This window comes from Nicotiana tabacum, chromosome 1 (assembly GCF_000715075.1).
Source record: "Nicotiana tabacum cultivar K326 chromosome 1, ASM71507v2, whole genome shotgun sequence".
Taxonomy (NCBI): domain Eukaryota; kingdom Viridiplantae; phylum Streptophyta; class Magnoliopsida; order Solanales; family Solanaceae; genus Nicotiana; species Nicotiana tabacum.
Window position 1 is genome coordinate 140,526,130 of NC_134080.1, and position 12,372 is coordinate 140,538,501.

Below are 12,372 nucleotides of genomic sequence, written 5' to 3' on the forward strand. Positions count from 1 at the left end.
ATCGACCTCTTGTACAATTAGTTCGGAGTCAGATTGATTTTTTAGACTGGGTTAAAGATCCGTTGTGCATGCCATGTCATTAGAACCAATATAAAGAGAACTGTTCAGAAAGATAAAAGAAGAAAACAAAGTTAAAACAAAATAAGAAGAAAAAGTTTTCACTTTATTAAAATACAGGAAGATAGAGTTTCACACTTTGCCGAATACAAAACAAAACTGGATTACAACCCTAGAATAATCCAAAAACAAGAAAGAAAAATCAGAGCCTACTACCAAGACTCCCTCCAGGTAGGAAGGGGAGTAGCCATCCAATTGTTGATATTTTCCTTAGGCCCCACAAACTGTACATCTAACTTACTGGACCCTTCTCCAGCTTCTACCATGTTGACATCGGTGAACAGCCTTTCAAAGCCCTCATTCAAATCTCCATCTGGCTCAATCAGTGGCCCGAGAACATTCGGGACCAACAACTTTCTGATACCTGCTCTGACAAATGATCTGGATAGGGGCGGGATTGGCTTAGGAAGGACCCATACTCTTTTTTTCAACTTGCGGGCCCGTCTCACATCCGCCGCTGTAGGATTGAACCCCAACCCAAAGGTGTCCAGATTTTTGGACAATGAAACCGGCGGAACAATACCCTGAAGATCAGCCCCTAAACCTTCGCCTGGCACAAACCCGTTCTTCAACATCTTCGAGGCTACCATGACAGTCGCAGCTGCAATCCTGGGAAGTGGAAGGTCCTCGCCTTCAGAAATTTTATCCACTGAAACCGTATCGAAAACCTGGTAAACCCATGGTCCCTTATCATCATCAGTCTTTATGAAGGGCACGATGGCATCACTTACGGCGCTTGCATTGTCTCCCCCATGTACTATGATCTCTTGCCTATCCCACTCGAATTTGACTATCTGATGTAAAGTAGAAGGCACTGTTTTGGAGGCTTGGATCCAGGGTCGCCCCAACAGAAGATTATATGACAATGCCACGTCTAACACTTGAAACTCCATGGTGAACTCGACTGGACCAATTTTTAATTCAAGTATGATGTCCCCTACTATGTCTGTACCACCACCATCAAACCCTCGAACATAGATGTTATTTTTGTGAATCCTGTCACCATCGACCTTCAGTTTGTTCAATGTGGCCAAAGGAGAGATATTGGCACTGGACCCATTATCATTCAGTACCCGAGTGACTACCGAGTCTTCACACTTCACAATCAAATAAAGGGCTCTATTACGTTCTGTACCCTCTACGGGCAACTCATCATCTGAAAAAGTGACCCTGTTGACCTCAAAAATATTGTCTGCTATTTTCTCCAGATGGTTCACAGAGATCTTAACTGTAACATAGACTTTATTCAGAATTTTCATCAATACCTGGCGGTGCTCGTCTGAATGGATCAACAATGATAACAATGAGATCTGTGCTGGGGTCTTCCTCAACTGCTCCACAATGGAGTAATCTTGTGCCTTCATTTTCTTTAAAAATTCTTCCGCCTCCATCTGGTCGTTTATGTGAAGTCAGCCTTCCGGCGTCCCTTTCGGGAACATTCGGCTATTCTTGCCAAAAATAGCATCACCCGACTTATTTATGTTGACAATTAACATTTGACATTTTTTAGCTATTTTTGTAAAAGGGGAGGTTGGACCCGATGAGGGTTGCCTACGTATCCCGCACCCTGTGAGAATCAAACCGGCGTAGTTCGGGTAGATAAAACAAACTTGTTTTGAAAACAAGACTCTTTTCAATGGCAAATAAAACCATTTTTCATAAACAAAACCCCCTTTATTTTTTTCTTTCTTTTTTTCATTTCCTCAAAAATTCGACAGAGTTTCGACGCTATTTGGACATTTATTTTTTCATAATAGGCAATTAACTACCTCTATCTCTCTTTCCTCAAAGTATTCAAAAACCGGTCAGCATGCAAGTCCGAAGCACACAAATGCACAGGTAGCAGGTTGGATGCATCAGGATGGTCCTTTGTCGTTTTAGTACACCTGTCCTAGACAGACCCAACCCCTGTGTTGAGCCTCCAAAGTCAAATGCACATGATGCAAAAAAACGTTCTTACTAGGGATCCGACATGAAGCTGAGTTATTCTAGGTTCGTAACCTAGGTATTTTTTCTAGACTGTGTACCCGAGCGGATAACTCGAGTCGAGGAGGGGGCTACGTACCGGGGACCCGCGGGATCGTCCGGCTTTGTAACTTGTCCGGCCTCTTTCTTATTCCAAGGTATGACACTAACAGAATAGGAGTCTCGACCAGCAAGCACATCCTCGGAGGTAAGAAGAGAAGGGTTTCGGCACAATTTATATACAGTTCAGATAATATTAAAGCGGTAAAAGCAGCATTTAGCACATTAGGCCCAAACATGTATTCATATAATAAACAAAGCCAATTATAACAATTATTCCAAGCTCAAATTCTCGAACCCTGAACCAGAGATTCTGGGTTCGATCCCCAGCAGAGTCGCCAGAGCTGTCACACCTCCTTTTTCACCACGCCCGCAGGGGCATAGGGGGAGTTTTTCCAATTAAAGGAAAATCGAAACCGGATTTATTATTTAATTCAGAGTCGCCACTTGGGAGATTTATGGTGTCCCAAGTCACCGGTTGAATCCCGAATCGAGGAAAACATTGACTCTGTATTACAGTCCGCGAACCAGAAATCCGGATAAGGAATTCTGTTAACCCGGGAGAAGGTGTTAGGAATTCCCGAGTTTCGTGGTTCTAGCACGGTCGCTCAATTGTTATATTTGGCTTAAATATCTGATTTTAATACATGCTGAACCTATGTGCAAATTTTACCTCTTTACTGCTTTTATTCATTTTAATTATTATTTTTAAGAGAATTGCAACATCATTAAAACACGTCTTGAACCACGTCACATCAATACACCCGTGATTTTTTGGACACGTTTTAACGTCGCTGAGATTTGGATTTTGGTCACATAAATGCGCACCCGAGTTTAGGAAGGTAATATTATTTAGATACGCACCAAAAGAGACTAGCACGTTGTTATTTTGGATGAGGCTGTGAAATTTCGCTAAACGGCCCATCCCGGAATCTAAGTATTTTAAAACAAATATTTATTGAGGGCCCCGCAATTTTGTATTTTTATTCGGCGAGGCTCATCTCAATTTTTATTCAAGATTATACTAAAGTGACTATGATTTTCTATTTACTTGTCTCTAAGAATAAAGAAAAATCCTAATCAATTAGCATTAAAATTTCGGGCTTCAAGTTCAATTCCGGGTCCAAACAAAAGGAAACACCTTCTAGTTTGAACCTGCTACCTAACTTAAGATCTGCCACCTGCCGTTGTAAATATTAATAAACCAGCTACCATTTCGATCCAGTTCAACTTTGGCTTTATTATATGAATTGGACTATTGGAATTAACTATGTGGAATACAAAGCCATTTTTGAGCTCTTTTTACGATTTGTTGAAAAATGCATCAATGCTTAAAAACTGACATCAAGCTAACATTAATCACTAACATTTGAGAACTAACATTAGTTACTAACATTATTTACATTTCTATTTAAAATAATGTTATTTACCCAAGTGAACTCGCAATTTCAGAATTAGACCTATTAAACCAACATGCTGATTTCCATAAACTATTTGAACCTGTTTTGTGAAATAAACTATTTGAAACTATTTCGCGACCACTGAAAAAAAGAATTAAATACAGTATATTTCATAACTAGTAATCACCAACTAAGATTAAGTACAATTGATATTCCTTGTTTGAGGAAATAGATTCAATCAGTCCAGCTTATGCATTCCAGAGTCATTCCAATACATACTATGAAATAGCAAGTGAACTACTGCTTATACATCAAATTAAACACAAAGAAACCGGGGAAATTCAGAAATCCATTCCAACAACTCTTTACTTCCTTTCCATTAAATTTGAGAGCTTTAGAACGTGTACCTGGATAATGGAAATACAAGAAGATGAAGGAGCAGTCAGCAACAGTAATAACACAGCAACGCAGTGACAGAACAACCAAGTGACAGATTAAAAAGGAAGGAACCAGCAGAGTTCCAGCAACACCCAATGAAAATAGTAGTCAATCCAATAGCAAACTCAGGAAGAACCAATTGTAAACCCAGAAATACCAAACAGCAACACCAATGAAACAGTAACAATACTAGTTCTGATATTCAGCAGTAAAACAAAAGACTCACTTTTCAGTTTCTTAGCTCTCCAAACAGTGAACCTTTTAGGATTAAAAACCAGCATGTTTTTTACTCTCAAATTACTGAACTTTTAAATGTTAAAAATCCAGCCTCAACTCTCTGGAAAAAAAAAGACTGAAAGAGAACTGATCTTTTCCTCCCCAAAAAAACCAGCCCCTTTTCTGTCTTGAAATGACCCTATTTATAACCCAAAAATAGGTATGGGCAACATATTTTAATCAACCCATTTTAAGCTTTTCATACCATTATGTTTTGTTCCCCACACTTGCATGCCTTGTTCACTACACTTGCATGCCTTGTTCCCCACTAGCAAATGTCTTGTTTCCCACTAGCAAATATCTTGTCCCCCACTATGTATTAAACAATGCCTTATTTTAATATTATTAGTGCTTAGTGGATAGAGCACTCAAATTAACCATTTTTAAAACTTTAAATCCCAAAATACCCCTGAAACTATTGTAATTACAATTCTATCCTATCAGCAATATCCAATCCTCCTAATCAATTAACCAAACTATAGCAGCTATAACCAATCTTAAGTGAGAAATCCTAACAATTGACTAATTAAACACATGAAACTAACTCTCAATCAACGACATTAAGATTCATAAAACTCAAATCACAATTTAAGCTTGAAACTAAATTCAGACCAAATATCATCAAAATAAAGATTTAGTAATTAAACTAACACACTTCTAGATTAAACCTAAACAAGAACAAATGAATACTGTCAACATACTGAATGAAAACAAACTGACCTCATATGCAAGAAATGATGAACAACGACAAGAAAAGAAATAACATAACATAACTAAGAAAAGATAGAAACTAGAACGAGGCAAGATAATTAAAAGAAGCAAGAAGAGCGACAGATTCATGAACTTGTACTGCTGCTCACTACGTTCGATCATGGAAACACGCAGCTCATTGATATCAGTTTAACCAAAAGATAAGATGAAAAAGAAAAAGGAAATGGACCTTCATTTTTGCCAAAAAATGGATTTCCCAAGTGATTCAATACAGAAAACTCTTTGAGCAGAGTTGTGTAACAAAGGCAAATAACGAACAAAAGCTTCAAGCTTATGTTCCAAGAAACTCAAGTAAATCTGGAACCAAGACTCCGTCGGAAACTCGAACTCGTGGACTGAAAATGAGTCATTTTTTAATAGAGGGTTTTGAAGGTTTTGAGCCAGAGTTTCATGGCTGCTCGAGCATGATGACTGATGGAGTGTTTGGTCGTTCTGCAAAGGCTGCTGGTCGACGACTGTGGAGCTAGAGGGGCGGACTTTTGGTGACTGGTTGACGAGTGACAACATTGGGTTTGTTGGTAGCGCTGGTCGTCGATGGAGAAGGCTGGCCAGTGGTCAGCAGTGCAGTGACGGGAGCTTGGAGATAGCAGTGGGCATTGGTAGTAAAGCTGGCGTAAAGGGAGGTGGTCATTTGGACGAAGCTGGTGTGAAGGATGGAGCTCGCGGTTGGCGGACTGGATGGAGCTCGGAGATGGCAGTGGGGTGGTTGTTGGTTCGAAGAAGAAGAAAGAGGGCAGCCATGGAGGTCGAGGGAGCTTGAGGTATTGTTTGGAGAAGAAGATGAGAAGAGGGCAGCCATGGGGGTTGTTTGGAGCTGGAGGGGTCGTTTGGAGAAGAAGATGAGAAGAGGGGGCGGGTGGTTTAGGGTTTTTTTGTTAGTGGTTTATAAATGAAAATGAAAATGGGGAAAAAGGGGGGGTTGGTTGTTTGGGCTATGGGGCAGACCGGGTCGGGGATGGGGTATGGGCTAGGTATACGGGTTTCAATTTCAAAGGGGAAGAAAAATTGTTTGGGATGATGGAATTTAAATTGATTTGGCCCAAATATGACTTAAACACTCTTTTACTGTGCCTTTCTGTTCTTAATCTAATAAAACTAAAAATTCCAAAAATCCTAAATTAACTTATAGGACTAGATAAATTTATAAAAGTACTAACTAACTTTTAATAACAATTAACACACACAATCAAATAAAATCACATAACTTGGACATGAAATGCTAAAAATGCAAAAAAAAAACATTATTTTGTGATTTTCTTTCTCTTAAAAACAAAACATGGTTCAATTAATTCCTAAGTGCACAATTAAATCTTAAATGTGCATGCAATATATATTTTTGTGTTCTTCTTAATTAGAGTAGAAATAAACATGCACAAACAAAAATACAAATAAATCACAAACAACACAAAACCATTTTATTTTGAATTTTTGGGAGTAGTTCTCATAGAGCAAAAATCACATGCTCACACCGAGCTTGTAGGATCCTTTGCAGCTCACTCCGAGGACACGGTATAGTCCTTCCCAGTTTTGGACTAGCTTTCTTTCATTATGGTTTCGAGTGCTTAGGAGATTTGTTCTCCTGTATCATGCCCCAAAAACCGTGGAACGCGACTGGCGCTCAACCGAGTAAACCCGACTGAGCAAGCCTATTAGATTTTATTCTACCCAAACTAGTTCATGAATAAAGATGGAATGTTAACCCACTTTATCAAAACACTAAGCAATCTTCCATTAGAAACTTTCATTTCATTTCCGTTAATGACTTCATTCATATTTTTCAAAATAGTACAAGTTTACAAGTTTAATGAGAAACATGCTTATCAAGTACCAACATTTCTAGTCTGGACTACCAACATCAACCACCACCCACAAACAGTCTACGAAGCATCTAAATTCAATAGAAGAGTAATAGGGAAACGCCGGCAACAAGGCTCCGGCTTTACCTCAAAACGTGATGAGAAAATTAACAAAAGATACATGAAATGTCCCCGGGATGGAGTGGGGCTCACCAAGACAGCTGGGAAGAGAATACCGCTATCATTGGCCGATGCCGCCTGCTATGGAACCACCTGTATCATTAAACGATACAGCACCCCCGGCAAAAGGGACGTTAGCGCCGTCGAATAGCACTAGTATGTAAGGCTAAAAATCCTCTTCCATAATAGAATAACCATATAAACAAAGAAACATGAAACAGTAAGTAGAGTCAACAACATACACGCTTCCAATTTGCAACATGTAAGTCTTCTAGTTTACGAAAATAAAATAATATATATAGTTTTTGGTTGGGAGATCATTAGCACTAATATGAGTTATACCACTTTCTTTGTTAGCACGGAGTCCGATCACGACCCGATCGGCTAGGTAGTCCCTTTGGAGACATGTACCACAATCACAATTTCTAGTTTTAAATTTCCAGTTTTTGATTCCAAGCACAATACCACCATGTGTGCGGTATGGCGTCTGACCACAGCCCAATCGGCTAGGCTGCCTTCCCCCATATGCCATATGGGTTGGCGTTACCAGTTTACAAATGTTACCAATTTCATCCCAATTATGACCCACCCTTCCTCAGTTTTGCTAATAATACTCCCAAAAACATTTTTGATTTGATTGGATATTGTACACAATTGTAGTATAAATACCAATATACAAATATAGGATAAACGCAACCATGATTACCTCAATACCTTTCACCTTTTATAGTTTTTATTAATGTTCTCAATCTCTCTTGATAACAGTATTTCCTTGGCCCTTTGGGCCTTTCACAAGGTTCATCTTTTTCATGGCACGAAGGCCGCATTTGGTTTTCGACATTGTTATATCCTTTATTTTCCAAGGATCACTAATCAATATAAATGTATCAAACAGTCCGGGAATCATATATTTTCGAGTTCAATAGTAATAGAATCATCAAACACAAGGGATTCTTCCCATAGAGGAACAAGCCAACCAACAATTAAAATACACACTTAAGATATAAGCAAACAATCACCTCAATTATCCTTGAAGTACCCCATTTACCAACATGATAAAAGCACAATTTCAGTATCGGAATGTGTAAGAACTCGCATTACAATGAATGTATTTATAAGGCAAAGTGATATCTAGAACAGCCACTTGTGGGCATAGTTCGGGTATAAGACCTTTAAGCTATTCTATTATTTTGAAGTAGTTCATAACGGTTGGGTCAAGGATCATTTAATAATTGTTTCACACTTTCTCATTCGATTCATTTCTATACATCCTTACAGTTTATCAACAAGTAGACATATTCAATCAAGGCATTTAGTACACATAAGAGCAACTAGGAGCATTAAAGTGATCGAATTCTTTTCACCCAATTAGTATACTAATCCTCATTTAAAATTTGACTCAAGGCTATACCATTTTGGTAGACAAATCAAACTTAAACATACAAAAACAATACAGAATTCACTTCCAAGAGAGAAAGTTTAGCCTACATACCTTGATTGAGCTTTTCTTAAGTCCTACTATACTCCGAGACTCTTAGCAACGCCAATCTCTTAGTAACATGACAAATCAAATCACAAATTAGAGAGGCGATCGTAATTCTAGCTCACTTGAGCATATTTTCAAACACTAAGTGTGCATTATACTTTTAAAACCATTTTGTGAAAGATCTTATGCTAAAGAAATGATCCATTGCATTTTTTTGGTGAAATGAGGTCGTTTTATAACAAAAGCCCGATTTTTGCACAGCCGCGCCCCATGGGATGCCGCATGGGGCGCCGTGGTTGTGAAAAATCTGCTCAGAAAACGTTTTTGATTGCTCTTTGTACCTCCCCACAGGCACGACGCATGGGGCGCCGCGGTAGTGTAAAAGTTTGCGCTACTTTTGGTAATTTGGTCATAACTTCTGGTAGGAGTGTCCGAATGACAAACAGTTTGAAGCATTGGAAACTAGACTCAAAGAACTTTCATTTAATAGGTTATTAATCACATAATACCTTATATATATTTAGATATGCTTGTTTAAATTCTAGACTAGTGCAAGTACCTTTGGAATCATAGCTATTATGAAATTTTCCCATTTGGCCTACACTTAGGCCCCTACTTGGACCCCACCTTACTTATTATATGACTCATACACTTGTTTACCAAATCCATTTCACTTACATCATATCTATAGCACATAAAATATTATAATTAGTCTACTTGGCACTCCGAATCCTATATTGTTTTGCAAAATTTTCTGGGGCCTTACATACAGTTATAGTACATTTTGATTCTTTGTTTTTGGGCGGCCATTTGGACGAGCGAAGCTTCTCGCTTTTCATCCAATAGTTCAAGGGTCGCAGTCATGTTCTCGTTGTTTGAGCTCTCAGTGGTATGTCAGAATCTGGCGCTTGGCTTTCCGACCTCGACCGGTATCAAAGCCTCAGAACCGTATACCAGAGAGAAGGGTGTTTCCCCTGTGCTTGATTTTGGATTTGTTCGATATGCCCATAGCACTTCAGGTAATATTTCTCTCCATTTTCCATTTGTAGGTCCGGCTTGATCGTTTGTACAAGGGTGGTAGGGTGTCGAAAGGATTCTTTTGATTTTGTGATCTTTGAGGAACTATGTTACTTTGCTTCTGATGAACTGCTTCCCGTTATCACATGTTATATCGGAAGGAATCCCGAATCGGCACATGATGTGGTCCCAGATGAAGTTAATGAATTTGTTTTCTCTTATATTTTTGAAGGCATGCGTTTCCATCCATTTTGAGAAGTAGTCAATCATAAATAAAATAAATCTAGCTTTACCTGGTGCCGTTGGTAGAGGTCTGACGATGTCCATCCCCCACTTCATGAACGGCGATGGTGATAAGACCGAATGTAGATGTTCACCGGGTTGGTGAATCATTGGGGAAAATCTCTGGCATTTGTCGCACTTACGGACGAACTCTTTGGTGTCCTTTTCCATGTTGTCCCAATAGTAGCCTGCTCTGATCACCTTTCAGACTAAGGAGTCGACACTGGAGTGATTTCCGCAATTTCCCTCATGGATTTCTCGGAGCACATAATTTGTATCCCTCGGCCCCAGACATACTGCCAGGGGCCGATCGAAGGTTCTTCTGTACACAGTTCTATTTTCATCGAGCGAGAATTGGGCTACTTTGGTTCGTAGGGCCCTTAATTTTTTTGGGTCCGCGGGTAGCTTCCCACTTTCCAAAAAATTGATATTTTTATTTTTCCAATCCCAGGTCTGTCATGACCCAACCGATGGGCCGCGATGGGTACCTGGTACCTTACACAATTGGGTACCTACATAACTTATCTTTTTATGTCATACTATCATAGGTAACTGAGCCGGAAGGCTGCCGTGAGATAAGTAGAATTCAACATGTGATACCAACTTATACCCAAGACATACGAGCCCATAAGACCAAAATAGCCACTCGTACACTGAACATAGGCCGACAAGATCATACAATCCTTTACATACATGACATTTGTATAAAAGCCTCTAAGAATACATAATTTTCATAAATGTCGGGACAGAGTCCCGCCATACCACACAATACACGTCTAAATCATATAACCAAACAAGAAACTCTGAAGCAAATAGAGCGCACCAACATCTTCCGCTGAGCTGATGGCCTGCTTGGAGGGCTATCGACCTGTCTATTGGGACCTGCGAGCATGAAACGCAGCATCCCCAGGAAAAAGGGACGTCAGTACGAATAATGTACCGAGAATGTAAGGCACATAAATAAGTACATAACAGACATGGAAGAAATATAGAATAAATGACTCAATCTGTAAGTCTGGATAACTCTGTAAATCATGAAATACTTATAGTGTCATGGATATGCATATGAATGTCATGTCATGCATAGGTACATGTATTCCTAACATCATAAATCCTCTGAGGGCATCCCATCATATGATCTTGGCCAATGGGGGCAAATTATCAATGTATACCAGTTGATCAGGTGGTGGTGCTCATATAATGCTGTAACCTTTTTCCATATCCCATATATATATAATACACATATATATATGTGTATATAACGCCATCTGGTCATGGATCAATGTATATGTATAAATGCATGAGATGCATAAGAAATACGTTGATAAAATTTTCTCGGATTGCCATAAAAATGAATATGCCTTTCCGGTAAACTTTATCAAATACGTATTTTTCTGAGACCCATGAACAGAAGATATAATAATAATTCACATGTGGAATCAATAATACTGACACCCCTATGATTTCTATGGATAGAGTCATTTATGAATGTTGTGCATTTGCTCATTTCGTTTATTTTGTATGGATCATGCCGAAAAGAAAGAAGGGATAGCCTTAACATACCTGGGCCAATCCTCTAGACAATCCTTCTAACGCATGCCAATTACGACGAAACAATTGAATAGGGATCAATTCGTACGAAATACCAGAAGCAATAACGTTGCTATAGAAAGATAATCTTGGCTAATACTTTTCCATAAGAACTTAGCAGTAACGTTTGGCTTTTTTTTGGAAAATGATATTTGATTGAACTTTTTTCTTAAGAGAATAGATATTACATTAGAAAGGATGAGGAATCTTGGATGACTCTCCTAGATAGAACATTATTATGTTCTTGTTTTAAGAAAGTTGAAGATAAATTGTGAATTTGGAAAGTCATGCTTAATTATTATGTGGGCCCCACATGTCTAGCTTGGTGTCATGCTTCTTTCTCAAAGTGTGACACCTTGAAACTTTAATACTTAGTCATTACATGTAAATGGATAATTGCCATGTTGGGGGAGGGGTTTAATCTTATCCCAATATTATTAATTAACTAGGTAATGACCCATTACCAGATAATTAACAAATTTCCTACGTAATTAAAAATTATCTCAAATTACATAGAATATTACTCACTTTTAATACAAATTAGACACCTTACTATCATGACCATGTGGCACCTTGTATGGTACTAGTCCATAAATACCAGGTATTTTAGCTCGGCCCAAATTTTATCCCAACATGCCAAACTTGGACGAAAATTCCTTTTCTTTGACTTCCTCCCCATATTACCTTCACGAATTTAATCATCACATGTTTGAACTAGCCTAATCCTTATAATCTCCCAATAATCTTTTTCTTTCGACTAATGTCAATTACCTTACGACAAATTCAACGTACAATACTATAGGGTACAACATTGTCGTTATTTAATACTACAAAGTGAAACATCATCGTAATGTAGTATTGCAAGGCGTAAAATCATCGTAATATAATACTGCGGGATGTAATATTGCAGGGGGTAACATCATTTCCCCATTTGGAACATTCATCCTCGAATGTTGATTGATGTTCTTATCATTTTCATAACCTATAGCTCTTG